Source organism: Rattus rattus, chromosome 10, assembly GCF_011064425.1.
Source record: "Rattus rattus isolate New Zealand chromosome 10, Rrattus_CSIRO_v1, whole genome shotgun sequence".
NCBI lineage: Eukaryota > Metazoa > Chordata > Mammalia > Rodentia > Muridae > Rattus > Rattus rattus.
Window position 1 is genome coordinate 91,106,762 of NC_046163.1, and position 18,564 is coordinate 91,125,325.

Consider the following 18,564-nt stretch of genomic DNA (forward strand, 5'->3'; position numbering starts at 1 on the left):
AGTTCTTGCAGCACAGTAGACCCGATACTCAGTCAGTGAAAAGTCAGGGTCGTTGTTCTTAGATGATCCGGGGACTTTCAGCAGTGGCAGGGATAGATACAGAGTTTCAGCATGACCATCAGACACTAAATGATTTTGCCTTTACATTATGCTTCAGTTTAGACTTTACCGAAATTAGGACTTAGAATTGCAAGAGACACAGTAGTACCTGTAGTCATTTAGAACTTTTGGAAGAAGAACCATGCTCAGATGAGAGAAAGCCCTAGGGAAAAAGACTGATGAAGAATTAAAAATTAGCATTACAAGTTAAGAAAGAGCCTGGCTAGCCAAGCCATTGAGGTACATGGCTATGATCTTACCAAGGGTGAGTTAGCTTGGACTACATGGTGAATTGGAGACCAGTCTTCATGAGATAAAAAGACATTGTGTCAAAAACCCCAAACTATACCAAACCAAACAAAAGAAACATGAGACAGACAGACAGAGAGACAGAGAGAGACAGATAGAGAATAAATAAATTACCTTGCCATGAGATTTTTCCCTGAAGACTTCATTTTGACGTTCTCAGGGAAGAGAGCAGCTAGATGGGCCCACTCAAGAATCCGTGGAAGCTCCTATGGGGGAAAACGTCAGCCTGGAGATCTTTCTTCAGATCCTGAGAACTTTATGTCCTTCTGTTCTCAGCTCTTGTGTGCTCTTCCAGCTGTGATCTGTCCAGTGTGTCACCCCTACACCCAGTCTCAACTGTGGCAGGTGAAAGACAGCAACTGTGAACCAGGATAAAATGAAGGAAGGAAGAAAATGTGAACAGTGTTCCTGTGAGCAACTGTAGGGCTACCTGCTAGCTCAGAAGATTCTGGTCCTATTAGAATTTCCTTTCGCTCAAAGCTGGGGAAGATGGCCCCATTCTGCAAATCTAAAGAAGGCTGGGGAAGTGTGTTTTTAATTGAACTCGTCACATGCCTGCCAATTACCATCTCAGTCCACACTGATCCCATATAAAGTGATTGCAGATGCTTCCAAAGCTGCTTTGTCTGGAAGGGAGACTGGATAGGAAGCTTTTGGTGGTGTTTTTATTTACCTGAATATATTCACCAAACTGTTAGAAGAGAAATCTGAAGGAATGGCCTTTTTGGAGTAATTATGCTGTGGAACTCTCTATGTGATTACCTGTGAGGGTAGATGTAATCAATCATATGCCTCAGCTGGTCTTTAACGAAAGGTCAAGCATTTTTTTCTAGACACCCCAGAGAGATATATTTTAAAACCCAAATAATTGTCTCATGATGTTGCTGGTATTATTTTTAGCATTTATGAGCTTCTATTATTTTCCTGAACTTACCAAGGTGTGAACTGCTATCTTATATTATATCCCACACTGCATAGACTTATGTTTCAGTACAATCCAAGTATTAAAATTGCATTAAAATATTCATGCACCTACAAATCATAGTTACTGCCTGCATTGCATGCACTGTGTTAATCTAGACCTGATTTCTCTCTATGCAGCCCCATAGGTTTGTCTTAATAGGCTCCCTTGTTTCTTTTCTTCTACTTTTTTATAATTGGATATTTTATTTATTTACGTTTCAAATGTTATCCTCTTTCCCAATTTCCCCTCTGCAAACCCTCTATCCCACCTCACTCCCCCTGCTCCCCCACCCACCCACTCCCGCCTAACTGCCTCTACACTGGGGCATCAAGTCTTCATAGGATGAAGAGCCTCCCCTCCTGTTGTTAAAGCCCCTTCAGATCCTTCAGTCTGTCCCTTAACTCCTTCATCGGGGTCCCTGTGATCAGTGTGATGGCTGGCTGTGAGCATCTACATCTGTTTTTGTCAGGATCTGGCAGAGCCTCTCGGGTGACATCTGTATAAGGCTCCTGTCAGCAAGCACTTCTTGGTATCAGCAATAGTGTCTGGGTTTACTGTCTGCATGTGGGATGGGTCCCCAGGTGGGGCAGTCTCTGGATGGCCTTTCCTTCAGAATCTGCTCCACTTTGTCCCTGTATTTCCTTTAGACAGGAAATTCTGGGTTAAAATTTTGGAGAGGGGTGGGTGGCTGCATCCCTCAACCTGGGTGCCATGCCTAACCTCTGGATATAGCCTCGATAAACCTATCGATATACTCCCTCCGCTTTGTGGGGTATTTCAGCCAATGTCATCTCCCTGGGGTCCTCAGGGGCTCTTACTTTCCTGGCATCTGGGACTTTTTGGTTGCTGCTCCAAGTTCCCCATCCCTAATTGCTACACAGCTCTGCTCAATTTCCTGACCCTCTGCACATCTCCTCCATCTCTTCCCGTAACCGGGTTCTGTCTCTTTTTCCCCTCCCCATCCTCTCTTCTTCTCAAATCCCGTCCACCCTCTACTTCCCTTGATTATTTTGTTCCCTCTTCTGAGTAGGACTGAAGCAGCCATTCTTTGGTCTTCCTTCCTCTTGAGCTTCATGTGGTCCACAAGTCGCATCGTGGGTATTGCAAGCCATTTGCTTAACATCCACATATCGGTGAGGACATAGCATGGGTGTTCTTTGTGCCCGAGTTACCTCACTCAGAATGATATTTTCTAGTTCCATCCATTTGCCTAAGAATTCCATGAGGTCATTATTTTTACTAGCTGGGCAGTATCCCATTGTGCAAATGTACCACATTTTCTGTAACCATTGCTCTGTTGAGGGGCATCTTGGTTGTCTCCAGTTTCTGGCTATTATAAATATGGCGGATATGAACATAGTGGAGCATGTGTCCTTAATCCATGTTCTAGCATCTCTTAGATATATGTCCAGGAGTGGTATAGCTAGGTCCTTAGGTAGTACATTGTCCAATTTTCTGAAGAACTACCAGACTGATTTCCAAAGTGTTTGTTCCTGCTTACAATCCCACCAACAATGGAGGAGTGTTCTGCTTTCTCCACATCCTCACCAGCATCAGCTGTCACCTGAGATTTTGTTCTTAGCCATTCTGACTGGTATGAGGTAGAATCTAGGGTTGTTTTGATTTGCATTTCCCTGATGAATAAGGATGTTGAACAGTTTATTAGGTGCTTCTCAGCCATTTGAGTTTCCTCAGTTAAGCTCTGTTTAGCTCTGTAGCCCATTTTTTAATAGGGATATTTGGTTCTTAGGAATCTTACTTCTTGAGTTTTTTGTATATATTAGATATTAGCCCTCTATCGAATGTAGAATTCATAAAGATCTTTTCCCAATCTCTTGGTTGCCAATTTGCCCTATTGATAGTGTCCTTTGCCTTACAGAAGCTTTTCACTTATATGAGATCCCATTTGCTGATTATTGATTTTAATGCATAAGCCACTGGTATTCTGTTCTTGAAATTTTCACTTGTATCCATGTGATTGAGGCCTTTCTCTTCTATTAGATTCAGTATGCCTAACATGGTTTATGTGGATGTCCTTAATTCACTTGGACTTTAGCTTAGAACAGGGAAATAAGAATGGATCAATTTGCATTCTTCTACAAGCTGACTGCCAATTGAAGGAGCACCATTTGTTGAAAATTCTGTCTTTTTTCCACTGGGTGGTTTTAGCTCCTTTGTCAGTGTGGTTTTAGCTCATTTGTCAAAGGCCAATTGACCATAGTTGTGTGGGTTAATTTCTGAGTCTTCAATTCTATTCCATTTATCTACCTGCTTGTCTTTATACCAATAGCATTTTTTTTAATCACTATTGCTCTGTAGTACAGCTTGAGGTCAGGGATGGTGATTCACACAGATGTTCTTGTATGTTTGAGAATAGTTTTCATTATCCTGTCTATTTTGTTATTCCAATGAGCTTGAAAATTGTTTTGTTCTACTATAAAGAATTGAGTTGGGATTTTTGATGGGGATTACATTGAATCTGTAGATTGCTTTTAGCAAGATGGGCATTTTTACTATGTTAATCCTGCCAATCTTTGAGCACGAAATACCTTTTCAATTTCTGAGGTCTTTTTCATTTTCTTTCTTCAGAGACTTGAAGTTCTTATTATACAGATCTTTCCATTGTTTGGTTAGAGTCACACCAAGGTATTTTTTATTATTTGTGACTATTGTGAAAGATGTCATTTCCCTAATTTCTTTCTTAGCCAGGTTATTCTTTGAGTAGAGGAAGACTACTTATTTGTATTTTATGTCCAGCCACTTTGATGAAGTTGTTTATTAGGTTTAGGAGTTCTCTGTTGGAATTTTTGAGGTCAGTTAAGTATGCTTTCATATAATCTGAAAATAGTGATATTTTGACTTATTCCTTTCCAATTTGTATCCCATTGACATCTTTTTGTTGTCTAATTGCTGGGGCTAGGACCTCTAGTACTATATTGAATAGGTAGGAAAAGAATGAGTAGCCTGGCCTATTCCCTGATTTTAGTGGAATTGCTTCAAGTTTTTCTCCATTTAGTTTGATGTTGGCTACTTGTTTGCTGTATATTGCTTTTACTGTGCTTAGGCATGAACCTTGAATTGCTGATCTTTCTAGGTCTTTTAACATGAAGTGGGATTTCATTTTGTCAATTGCCTTTTCAGCATCTAATGAAATGATCATGCATTTTTTTCCTTTGAGTTTATGTGGTGAATTATGTGGATGGATTTCTGTTTATTGAACCATCCCTGCATTCCCTGGAATGGAACCTACTTGATCATGACGGATGATCAATATGATGTATTCTTGAATTCAGTTTGCAAGAATTTTATTGATTATTATTGCCTTGATATTCATAAGGGAAATTGGTCTGAAATTATTTTTCTTTCTTGGATCTTTGTATGGTTTAAGTATAAACATAATTGGAGATTCATAGAACAAATTGGGTAGAGTTCCTTCTGTTTCTATTTTGTGGGATATTTTGAGGAGTGTTGGCATTAGGTCTTCTTTGGAGGTCTGGTAGAATTCTACACTAAACTCATCTTGTCCTGGTCTTTATTTCTTTGGGATACTTTTTAATTACTCCTTCTACTGGGAGAGGGTATATGGAACTGTTTAGATGGTTAACCTAATCCTGATTTAACATTGGTACCTGATATGTGTTGAGAAAATTGTCTATTTCCTCCAGATTTTCCAGTTTTCTTGCAAATAGGCTTTTGTGGTAGGATCTAAGAATTTTTTTGAATTTTCTGTTGTTATGTCTCCCCTTTCATTTTTGATTTTCTTGATTTGACTACTCTTTCTGCACCTGGTGGTGAGTTTTGCTAAGGGTGTCTGTGTGTGTGTGTGTGTGTGTGTGTGTGTGTGTGTGTGTGTGTGTGTGTGTGTGTGTGTGAACCAGGTTCTGTTTTTTTTAATTCTGTTCAGAATTGATAGATTTTTTTTCCTGTGATGAGTATTAATTGTGCTTGATTATCTTTTTTGATGACTTTTGACTAAAAGTAGGTTTTATTCAATATTAGAATGGCTACTCCACCTTGTTTCTTATGACCATATGCTTGGTAAATATATTTACAGACTTTTACTCTGAGGTAGTGTCTGTCTGTGTCACTGATGTGCATTTCCTCTATGAAGCAGAATGCTGACTTTTGTTTATGTATCCCATCTTTTAGTCTATGTCTTTTTATGGGGCAATTGTGTCCACTGATATGAATAGATATTAAAAAATAATGATCGATGCTTTCTGTTATTTTTGTTTTTAGAGGTGGAATTATGTTTGTGTAGGTATCTTCTTTTGGGTTAGTTGAAAGAATACTTTCTCGCTTTTTCTAGGGTACAGTTTCCCTTCTTGTGTTGGAATTTTTCATCGATTATCCTTCGGAGATCTGGAGTTGTGGTAGATAGTGTGTAAATTTGGTTTTGTCATGTGATATGTCAGTTTCTCCATTTATGGTAATTGAGAGTTTTGCTGGGTATAGTAGCCTGGGCTAGCATTTGTATTGTCTTAGGGTCTGTTTGAAATCTGCGTAGAATCTTCTGGGTTTTAGAGTCTCTGGTGAGAAATCTGGCATAATTCTGATAAGTCAGCCTTTACATGTTACTTGACCTTTCTCCATTTCTGCCTTTAATATTCTTTCTTTGTTTTATATTTTTGATATTTTGACTATTTTATGACCATAAAAAATTCTGTTTTGGTCCAATCTGTTTGGAGTTCTGTAGGCTTCTTATATGTTCATGGGCATCTCTTTCTTTAGGTCAGGGAAGTTTTCTTTCATGATTTTGTTGAAGATATTTACTGGCCCTTTAAATTGAGAATCTTCATTCTCTTCTATACCCTATTACCATTAGGTTTATGTCCTGGATTTCCTGGATGTTTTGGGTTAGGAGCTTTTTGCATTTTGCATTTTACATTTTCTTTGACTGTTGTGTCAATGTTTTTTATGGTATAATCTGCCCCTGAGAGTCACACTTCTATCTTTTGTATTCTGTTGGTGATGCTTGCATCTATGTCTCTTGATCTCTGTTCTAGGTTTTCTATCTCCAGAGTTTTCTCTGTTGTAATTTCTTTATAGTTGCTATTTCCATTTCTAGATCCTGGATTGTTTTGTTCAATTCCTTCACCTGTTTGTTTGTGTTGTCCTGCAATTGTTTAAGGGATGTTTGTGTTTCCTCTTTAAGAGCTTCTACCTGTTACCTGTGTTTTCCTGTATTTATTTAAGGGCATTATTTATGTATTTTCTAAAGTCCTTTAACATAATCATGAGATGTGATTTTAAATCAGGATCTTGCTTTTTCTATGTGTTGGGGTATCCAGGATTTGATGTGGTAGTGGAAGTGGGTTCTGATGAGGCCATGTAGTAGCCTTGGTTTCTGTTGCTTATGTTCTTGTACTTGCCTTTCTTCATCTGATTATCTCTGATGTTAGTTGGTCTTGCTCTTTCTGACTGTGGCTTTTTCTTCTTGTAAGCTGGTGTGCCAGCACTCCTGGGAGCCCAGCTTTCTCCAGTTGGAATTTGGGTATAAAGAGTTGTAGCACAGGGTCAGCTCCAGGGTGCAGAGGGAAACCAGAAGGATTTTGTTCCAATCTGCTCCTTGGTTCCTGTGTCCTGAGAGCTCTGGGTGGGTAACTTGGAACAGAAGTGGTGGTCTCACCTGTTCTCTCAGGTATGCCAGCACTCCTGGGAGACCAGCTCTTTTCTGGTGTGATTTGGGTATGAAGAGCTGTGGCACAGTGTCAGCTCTGGGTGCAGATGGAAACCGAAGTCAGTTCCCATGTTTCTTTGCTTCTTATTTAGTAAAACGTTGAATTTTAGCTTTCTTTGTGAGGGATTCTCATCCTGGTTGCTCCCTGAAGAGTGGACCCAACCCGTGTCTCAGTTCTCCTCTTACTGCTCATAGCTTGTCACATCAACCTACTCATGCCCTCTTGCACTTTCTTATGTACTTGTTTATCAAGTTTGTAATTTGCCCAGCTGTAGACTGCCATCTCCATATGAACACTGTAACCAGCAACCTGCCTGTTCTTTGACATTTAGTGTGACACCTCTTTAAAATTGCATCTTGTTAGTAGTCTAAGACCACTGGGCTTATTGTCCGTTTAATCTGTCCTAGTTTTCATGTTATAATTTCAGGTCTATTTTTTACCCAATTCCAGACTTCTTGCCATCTCATCAAATTTATCTTTAACTTAAAGCAAAGCCTCAAACTTCTGCAGTGACCCATTTCAGAGGTAGGAAGCAACAGTGGCAGAGGAAGTGCAGAATCCCTAATCCAGCCTCCACTGGAGTAGACAGCCTCCCTTGATTTGCTCTTTAGGCTGAGTTGCTTTTTATGAGTAAGTTTGTAAGTATGATAAAAAATAATTCTACTGTATAAATGTGTGGAAATCGGTAAGTTTAGGCATGGAATTTTCCCCTTGAAGTGTAAATTACTTATCCCAGAAGGCTAGTACCTTATTGGACATTGCCAATTAATTTGCAATTATTCCCTGCCAGGGCTTAGCAAGTGTGTCCTGAGCTGAGTTGAAAGTGTAGCTTTTGTGTTTCTGAAGTTCCAAGAAAGTGACATGGCTACAATGAAGAGAAAAGCTGAAAAGTGAAGGAAAAGACTCTGTGAAGGCATACACCTGTCTACCGAGTTTCCTACAAGGCTCTCTTGCTGTAGTAGTTCATGTCTCTTCATAACTCTTATTTTTATTAGAATTTCTGTATGAAACTAGTCGATAAAATTCTAATGCAATAGACACCACTCATCTTGAATGCAAGATGTAGAGAAATCAAGTTGGAATCAGATTGGAAGAGTCCTCTCTGTTGGCTGCATCTCAAGCAGCCAAAAGATGTTCTGCAGGCTGCTTAGAATCAGTTTCTTCACAAAATCTGTAGTTTAATAGTCCAGTTTCCCAGGATTCTGGCTTACTTTGGCCTCCTTGTCTTTGAGAGTTCTTTGAGAGGCTCACATCACAGCACTTGAACTCTGTCTCCCACTTGCTGCTTCTTGCTAGAAAGTTAACTATGGAAGACCTGGGATTGTGTTCGCTTTTTGCACACACTGGGCAGTTCCCTACACTGAGTATTCAGCACAAGTTTAAGAAGTGCATAATAAAAAATAAAAAAATAAAAAAATAAAAAAAAGAAAAAAAAGAAAAAGAAAAAGAAAATAATCTCATTCTGAAAACAATGTTTGAAAGTAAGATATCCATCATTGATCTCAAATATGTTGCATCTCAATTCTCTTTTTCTGGGAATCCGCAGTGCGTAAAGAAGTATACAGAGTCATAAAATAAATGTCTCTACATAAAAACAATGAATTACTGGGAGACCAAGCAGGTCTAATTCCCTAAAAAAAAAAATTTATATTATAATAAAGCATTCAACAAATCCCTAGGGTATGTTATTCACAATTGTTCTGACTTAATTCTTTATTTTTTTTCTTTATCGTCCAACTACTTTAGTCAATAATTTTCTTTCTGAAAAAAAAAATGGGACAAAACGATGGTTGAGAGTTGTCTTTGATAGGACAGAAAAGGGCCAAGGAATAAGTTCTATTGTCTATTTAAGACCATACTCACAAACCTTGAAAAGACTTTATCATGCAGAATGTAGAGATAAATATTATTTGTATGTAAAGGTTATACAGTTAAACAGATATTACATATAGTTTCTGACATGTCACCTATAAAGTTCAAGAACATTTTATATATACTTAATACATAAGGATAGCTCTTTAGTTAGTAGTCATTCATAATATAGTCATACCATACATAGCCTACATGTAGCTTTATTTTCTTGTATACTTTTAACACAAAACCCCTTGATCATGAGATCTCATAAAGACCATACCAATGTTTTAAAGATTAATAGTTCTTGAGATTCACTCTTTGGCACAAATAAGCTGTTCTTCTTCCTCTGTAGTTTTCTTGGTCTTATGAAGAAGGAGCTGCTGTTTTCAGAATGCTTACTCACTGTGAAAAAACATTTCCTCCACCTTTAGACACTGTTAAAAATTACATGCATCTCAGAGATGCAGAGTATCATTTCTTTCAAGATCATCAGCTCTAGAAAATTGAGAGTACCCCTCATTTCATTCTAGCAGTTTATGCTTTATCTCCATATACTTGAAACATTTTTATAGTAAGAAATGGGAAGGTCTTGATGCCTATTGAATGTTAGAAAAGAAAAATGTTTAAAGAAAAAAACCTACATCTATTTTGCTCCCCAGCTGATTAAATGCCAGTGTAAAAAAAAAAAAAAAAAAAAAACTCTCCCATATTTAACTAATCTATTCATTCATTCACAAACTGAGAGTGCACTTCTTTTTTTTTTCTTCCATTTTTTATTAAATTGGGTATTTCTTATTTACATTTCTTTTTTTTTTTTTTTTTAATTTTTTTTTTTTATTATTAACTTGAGTATTTCTTATATACATTTCGAAAGTGTTATTCCCTTTCCGGTTTCGGCAAACATCCCCTCCCCCCCCCCCCTTCCTTATGGGTGTTCCTCCCAACCCTCCCCCATTGCTGCCCTCTCCCCAACAGTCTAGTTCACTGGGGGTTCAGTCTTAGCAGGACCCAGGGCTTCCCCTTCCACTGGTGCTCTTACTAGGATATTCATTGCTACCTACGAGGTCAGAGTCCAGGGTCAGTCCATGTATAGTCTTTAGGTAGTGGCTTAGTCCCTGGAAGCTCTGGTTGCTTGGCATTGCTGTACATATGGGGTCTCGAGCCCCTTCAAGCTCTTCCAGTTCTTTCTCTGATTCCTTCGACAGGGGTCCTGTTCTCAGTTCAGTGGTTTCCTGCTGGCATACGCCTCTGTATTTGCTGTATTCTGGCTGTGTCTCTCAGGAGCGATCTGCATTCACATTTTGATCAGCCGTCTTGAGTTTCATTTGTTCTAGGCATCTAGGTAATTCAAGCATTTGGGCTAATAGCCACTTATCAATGAGTACATACCATGTATGTCTTTCTGTGATTGGGTTAGCTCACTCAGGATGATATTTTCCAGTTCCAACCATTTGCCTACGAATTTCATAAAGTCATTGTTTTTGATAGCTGAGTAATATTCCATTGTGTAGATGTACCACATTTTCTGTATCCATTCCTCTGTTGAAGGGCATCTGGGTTCTTTCCAGCTTCTGGCTATTATAAATAAGGCTGCGATGAACATAGTGGAGCACGTGTCTTTTTTATATGTTGGGGCATCTTTTGGGTATATGCCCAGGAGAGGTATAGCTGGATCCTCAGGCAGTTCAATGTCCAATTTTCTGAGGAACCTCCAGACTGATTTCCAGAATGGTTGTACCAGTCTGCAATCCCACCAACAATGGAGGAGTGTTCCCCTTTCTCCACATCCTCGCCAGCATTTGCTGTCACCTGAGTTTTTGATCTTAGCATGTGTATGGGTGCTTTGCTTACATGTATATCTGTACATCATGTGCATGTTTGGTGCTCAGGGAGACAAGACAAAGATGTTACATATCCTATAACCAGAGATACAGACATTCAGAACCACCCTGTGGGTGTTAGACATGGAATTGGGGTCTTGGCAAGAGCAGCCAATGCTCTTAATCACTGAGTCATCTCTTCAGTCACTAGCATGAGATTTCTCACACGGTTTTCCTAAATTGGTTTATTTTGTCCATAGCAAGGCAATGAATAAATCCAATGTACTGTTAATAATCCTGTAAGGACATGTTTGTAACAGGGCAATTCTTTTTATCTTTTGCTGATATCAGTGGTCAATAACAAGAGGGTAAAATCTTCTGTAAAGTATCTTTGAGCATGCTCTTTCCTCTACTCAGCAAGGGAAAGTATGATCTGCCTTTTATATTACCTGCCTTCCTTAAATCATTTCACAATGTTAATGAAAGCAATGAGTTCTCCATGTATGTTTAATCTTTCATTTACTAATGGAAAGGGAAAGGCCATGATTAATTTTGTTCATATTATTGAGGGTGGTCCACATTTCTAAACGCTAAGTGTAGTCATTTCTTTGAGCAATTAATCACACTTACCCAGAAACACATACAGAATATTCTGGATAAGGAATACATTCTCAAAGTAGCCTCTCACATGAGCTGTGTAAAAACCTGCAAGTCAACCTATTTGATTGCATGGAAGAGATTTCATGGTTGATTTTATTAAACGCCTTCAATATTAGAAGGGTTTGGTTCTTTTCTGTACAGCAAGAAAACTGAGATGCTAAGAATGAGATCAGTTCTTGAAACTTTAAAACCTGAAGAGACATTAGCCTTCATTGGAAATTATAGATTTGACTAGAAACTTAATTCTTAATGTCAAGTCTAACCCTGAAGATGTTATATAATCACAGGCTCAGGTCTGGGATAGATATCTCTAGTTCTTGTCCTCTTGAACAAATAATTAAAAATAGTGTCTATAAAGAGTTGCAAAAGTAGAAATGTCTCTTTCAGCAAAACAATATAAATGATCAGAATATACAGCCAGAGAACAAAAAGCCACAAGAGTGTGTAAACTCAAGTTACTGTTTAGGACTTTCCTTTATAGGACTCAAGAGAAGGAGTAATTTGGTTGCTAAGGGATGTAAACTGAGTGGTTCTCTATAATTTTATTTTTATACTATGTATGTCTCTTTTCATAGTGCATCTGGTTTTGATCAATATGCAGACTCAATTATGCATAGGCATGTGATGGTAAATAAGAAAGTTTCACTAAAAGTTTAGTAGGGGAGAGTTTCCCTTACTGCTTATGCACCCCAAACCAGTTCAAGCATGACAACTTTCCATTCTTGTAACAGATATATTGGGGATGAACATAAATAGAAAATATCTGAATTTGATTGTGCTAAGGGCAGAGAAATCTCTACTAATATTTGGAGATGGCGTGCATGGACCTGATGTAGGTGGGTCTCAAAGGGTTTCTGATATTGCTAGATGCATTATTTGGAGAGGGGTATGTGTGTATAGCACATGCAGGTGAAGCAAATAGACTATCAAGTGCATTATTATATAATGGGAGTCTATGCATAATCAAAATCAAATAGAATTGTAGGCTAACATCTCTCCTCTGCTTGTACTAATATGGACCTGGTTGAGACCACTCATCTTCATTATTTCTCCTTCACTCCCCAAAAACACGGATTGTAAAGGAAACCAATAGCATCACTAAAACTACTAAATCTCCAACAGTGATGTAATTAGACCACACTGGTATTAGGCCTACAAACTTCAGAAACACTGCAGAGAACATATATTAAGTAGCATAAATATCAGACATACCACAAACAGCTTTATTCAGACAACCCATATCTTTCTTATTGTTTTCCATGACAACAGATTTAGTAGTCAAAATACATGTTTATTTCTGCCTTTTCTTCCCTCTTGGAGTTTCACCAGTCTGCTGCAATGGAGATCTGTAATTACAGTAGCATCAGTGTCAGATTAAAATAACTCCATGCCAATTTTTATTTATGAATCACAATAGTACTATAATTTAAAATATTTCTTTTCATGTGGGGGAAAATAACACTGCCACATTAAGCCCAGAAGTACTGCTCTCTCTCTATGAGCACAGACTCATGGTCTCCCTCCTCCTTCTTTCTATTTGAGCCTAAACTACTGTAATTCTTCTTTAACCGGTCTTCCCACTGGGCAGATTTAACCTCTAAACACAGTAAAGCTCTGCAGCTGATCCTTCCCTTTAGAAATAAGCTAAATCTGCATGTATATGCCTGATTGAAGAATTTACCTTGCCTTCTAGGAAAGCTCCACTGGGATTTATAAAAGGTTATCACTTAGATTGTAGAGCTGGTTGATGACTGGGTTCTACCTAGAGAACCTGCAGATTCCTCATGCCCTAGAGTTGCCACACCAAGCTTTCTTTAATGGATCCTAGCAAATGCTCGGATAGATTTCTTTGTTAAATCTTATGTAGGGTTTTCCCCAAATTTGAATACTTACCTTATAACGAAGGAATACTTGTCAGTATTTGTTTAGGTTCCAAATCAAGATAAAAGGTGCTTAGTATTTTCTGTAGCATAGTAAGCTTTGTAAAAGTATAGAATTTTTTTCAAGTTGGATAATTTATGGAAATAGATATGATCTAGAGTTTAGAAGAGTACACCAAAGTATGGCCTAGACTGAATTTGTGTGGGCTTATAAAGCTGATATCCCCAATGATCCATGAACCAGAGTTATAATGTTTGATTGACTTTGCAGCAGAATTTGAAATAAAAGTAGATGGACAGCTCTTTAAAAATGCCAGATGTAATTCACCATCTCCAGTTAATTCAAGGTAAGAAGTCACTGTCACTTATATGGAGATTTTCTAACTTTGGTTGAAGTATATATTTGATCACTAAGATTATAAACTCTACCTACAAATTCAAATTAACTACCATACAGCCATACATATCTCTATACTGTGTAACAGAATGCTACCCCTTAGAGAGACTTTCTTGAAAGCATCCCCCAGAACAGATTAAAAACTCTAAGATTATACTTCTTTTATCTATGGAGTTCACTTGTTTAGTAGCTTGTTCCTACTACCAGAATCTCAACAATCTGGGAATATCGATACTGCCTTGTTCATCTGGTTACTAAATCCCGAGAACTCATCTTATGGCTTAAAGCATATTCCTAAACTCACATTGACCAGTGCACATTGGATTCTAAGATGTCTGGTGTTAGTGACATGAACTGAGGGATGTGTTGCTTGTGGGATGGAGTGGAATATGGCACTGAGACTTGTACACTGTCTGGGAAACATGGAGCACAGGGATATTCTATTCCTGCTGGAATGAAAAACAATCTGGTTATGGGAACTTCTGGCAGGCTCTGAAAGTCGGTGATGGTCTGGATTTCCTTGGTGTTGTGAAGCTCTCTCTGGTTTCATTACCTGGCATGAATCTCTAGACTGTGTAGATGCCACCCTCTAGAGCCTCTGTGGTTGCCTGCTCTCTTGCTAGGAGGTGGCCTTAGTTGTGAAGAAAGTTCTTGGTACACTAGACAAAGACCTGTGCGATCTTAACCAATTTATTTGTTGAGTATGTGTCTACTTCAGGGACATAGTGTTTGTATATACCCCATTGAATGGGTTTCCAAACATTAAATGACGTTAGATGTGGCTAAAGCCCATTGGGATCAGCACATTTTCACTTATCTGGAAAATCTGTTTCTGCAAAGTGCGTACATCTTGGACTCATACCACTAGAGATATCCCAGCATTTGCTCCTTGGCTTGTGTGCTTTGAAAGACATGGACTTAATTCTTGGGAAGACTGTGACGAAATGTTTGGGGGCTCTCTTTAGCTGGACTTTTTAAAATCCATGTCTCTGTAGAGTTGGATATAGGCAGAAGGAACTAGACTTCAGCAAACACATATTTGTATGTGTGTATGAACCTGGATTACTGTCTTTGCCTCAAGGTTAGAGAGACATGGAATCACAATGAAGAGTACTCTCTAAATCCAGTTCTGCTTATCAGAAGAGCAATGGAGGCTTAGTGTTACATTGTGCCAGAAGCCAGTGGACAGATTATCATCATGTTTAAACAGGCAATATTCTGATGTTAAACTCATGGAAATCTGAGTAGCTTAGATGCCGAAAAAACAAGCCAGACATGTCCTCTCATGTGTGCTAATTTGTCAGAGTCTCTATGGTTCAACTTCCTAGGCAATGAAACAACTTGAGCTATTTGAAAGAACTGGAGGATATCTTTGGAAAACATGGTTAAGACAGATTACAATGGAAATTTAGGAGATTCCAGAGAGCCATTCTGAGTATAAAGACTTGGAAGTAGAGATCACTAGCTATTTAAGTAGGAGAGCAAAAACCTAGAGGAAGAGAATGCGCCTCCATATATTTGCTTATTCCCCAAAACCTTTTAAAAATAAAGTAGTTCCTTTAATATAGTAAATGTTTAAATGCTAAATAAATATTTGATTACTGAAGTTAGAGATTAATTGGAGGAATAAATTAAGGTGTCAAGAAAGAGTTAGAAGTAAGATTAGAAGTACTAATGTCTTAGGGTTTTACTGCTGGAAAGATACACCATGACCAAGGCAACTCTTGTAAAGGACAATGTTTGAAGGAGCTGCCTTACAGGTTCTGAGGTTCAGTCCATTATCATCATGACTGGAAGCATGGCAATGTCCAGGCAAGCATCATGCTAGAGAAGCTGAGAGTTCTATATCTTGTTCTGAAGGGAAACAGTTGAAGACTAGCTTCCAGGCAGCTAGGATAATGATCTTAAAGCCTACCTCCAATGTGACACACTTCCTCCAACAAGGCTACAACTCCTAATAGTGCCACTCCATGGGTCAAGGATATTAAAACTACAACTGATCAGCAGTACTCTCTCCTATGCAAAAGGCCTTGACACAGTATATTCTGGACTAGAATAAAGTAGAGACAGACCTAGATCAATAAGAAAAAGTCTCTGTTACAAAAACTGGACACAACAACTGAATTTGCCACATAACCCACTGCTCATGATCCACATGACTAGGATCCAGATATGGTCTCTGTGGATATTCTAAATAGCCAATATTATTAATATTGCGTGATAAACTATACATTTAAAATGTAGTCAGTAACATTTCATCTGAAGGTTTTAGGTGAAATTCAAAATGAAAAAAAAACAAAAAAACAAAAAAAATTGTTTTTATTGTGTTTGAAAGGAGTAGCTCTTGGCCATAAAGTATTGTCCTAAGATCATTGAGTATATTTATTCATTTCATCCTTATGACTTTCTGGGGAAGGATTGATACTGTACTACATTACATGAAAAAAAAAAAAAAAAAAACAAAGCCAAGATAGATTATACATAAATTTTAAAGAAAACAGACTGTTGGCAATGAAATTGGGATTTGATCTAGAAACTCTGGCTTTTTTTTTCTTTTCTTGAAATGTTCCTTTAATTCTTTTTTTTAAAAATTTTTTCTCCATTTTAATTAAATTGGTTATTTCTTATTTACATTTCAATTGTTATTCTCTTTCTTGGTTTCCGGGCCAACATCCCCCTAGCCCTTCCCCCTCCCCTTCTATATGGCTGTTCCCTTCCCCATCCTCCCCACATTAACGCCCTCCCCCCAACAATCCCCTTCACTGGAGGTTCAGTCTTGGCAGGACCAAGGGCTTCCCCTTCCACTGGTGCTCTTACTAGGCTATTCATTGCTACCTATGCAGGTGGAGCCCAGAGTCAGCCCCTGTATAGTCTTTGGATAATGGCTTAGTCCCTGGAAGCCCTGGTTGGTTGGCATTGCTATTCATAGGGGGTCTCAAGCCCCTTCAAGCTCTTTCAGTGCTTTCTCTGATTCCTTTAACGGGGGTCCTGTTCTCATTTCAGCAGTTTTAATGCTGGCATTCGCCTATGTATTTGCTGTATTCTGGATGTGTCTCTCAGGAGAGATCTACATCCGGTTCCTGTTGGCCTGCACTTCTTTGTTTCATCCATCTTACCTAATTGGGTGGCTGTATATGTATGGGCCACATGTGGGGCAGGCTCTGAATGGGTGTTCCTTCTGCCTCTGTTCTAAACTTTGCCTCCCTATTCCTTCCCACGGGTATTCTTGTTCTACTTTTAAAGAAGGAGTGAAGCATTCGCATTTTGGTCATCCTTCTTGAGTTTCATGTATTCTGTACATTTAAGGTAATTTGAGCATTTGGGCTAATATCCACTTATCAATGGAAACTGGCTTCTTAATCCTTACCTGTGACCACTGTTTTAAATTATACTTTCCATGGAGAAATTGAATTATCATCCTTGAAAATTTAAACACTTATATTCTATGCAAATGCACTTTCACTATTTGTAAGTTAGGGGCTTCTAAATAAACAGACAATTCTTCTGTTCATTTGGCTGTTAGGCACAAGCAGTAAGTGATCACAATGTACCAAAGGAAGGTTTCATGAACGTATCATGATGGTCCGAGTCTATGGCACATCATAGGCAATCATTTGTGTTGAGTGGAAGCTGACCGTCTCCTTCCAATCCATAGGTTATCAGACACACATTGAAGTGGAAGATGAGTGGAATCCTCCTGCTTTCTATGAGAAACACATAGCCATATACATAGCTGTTGATGTTTTGGGTAAAAAATGGTGGTATTGACAATTGAAAAATTTACATGAAGCAAAGGTCTTTGCCTGCTTAAGAACAATGTGCTGTTAAATAAGGGATATTCTTTCTGTCGACCAAGAAGAACTGAAAGCAAGAAGTATAGTGAGGAATGCACTATGGGTGCCAGTTTGAGTGCTCTCAACCATGTTATTATAAAAAAAAATGGAGAGAAGAATATTTTAGGACCAACAAATACTACAGTGTTTTCTCAGTGGTTAGGGCCAAAAGAGCTAGTACAATCTGAAAGCCTTTTCAGTCTCTCTAAAGAAGATGATGTCTGCCAATATGTAACCAGAAAACCCTTCGACAAAGAAGGTTAGAAGCATATGACCAAAGTTCCCAAGGGCCAGCATCTTGTTACTACATGTGTCCTGCAGCACAAACAACTACTATGTTAATACACTAAAAAAATGATGCAAAATATGCTAAACTTTTAGCCACGGGAATGTAGGAAGACAAAGCAAACCAGGAACAGATTTCCAAGAGATGTAGGCTGTCCTTGCTGTGAGATTCCACTTCTACAGTAAGACTTTAAGAGTAACGAATAGATGGTTAAGCCTTGAAAAACTCAACAGGCTCAGGGACATATTTAATGTGCAGAACCATAACATTTATGTCTGATTTATTTCATCAGGGAATTAATAAAATATAATGATACCAGTTGCTTTCTGTATTGTCAGTAATATTAAACCTTTCCAGCACTCTTTGAAGGATCAATTTGGGAGACTAGGAACTTCATGCTTTAATTATTGCTTCATTTTAAAACAGAAGAAAATTATGTGGCTAGGTCTTAAGAATAAAAGACATTTATGCTAATTTGATCTTTTGCTGTAATTTAGTTTAGAATTCTCAATAGTAACATTAATCTTCAATGATTTCTTTGAAGTAATATTGGATTCCAAAAGTATTTTCAAAAGAATTGTATTGTAGTCCTGGGGGAATTATCTACCTTTATTTGAATGTTAAGTATTGTAAACTAGGCAATTTTATAAAACAATGAGAATTTTTGAAATATTAAAATTTTCAACAGAATTATTGGCATTTATTTTATTAATATAATGAAATTTCATGCTTTGTGATGACTCAAAAAGTAAATCTTTCAGGGAGCTGTGAATTTTCCATG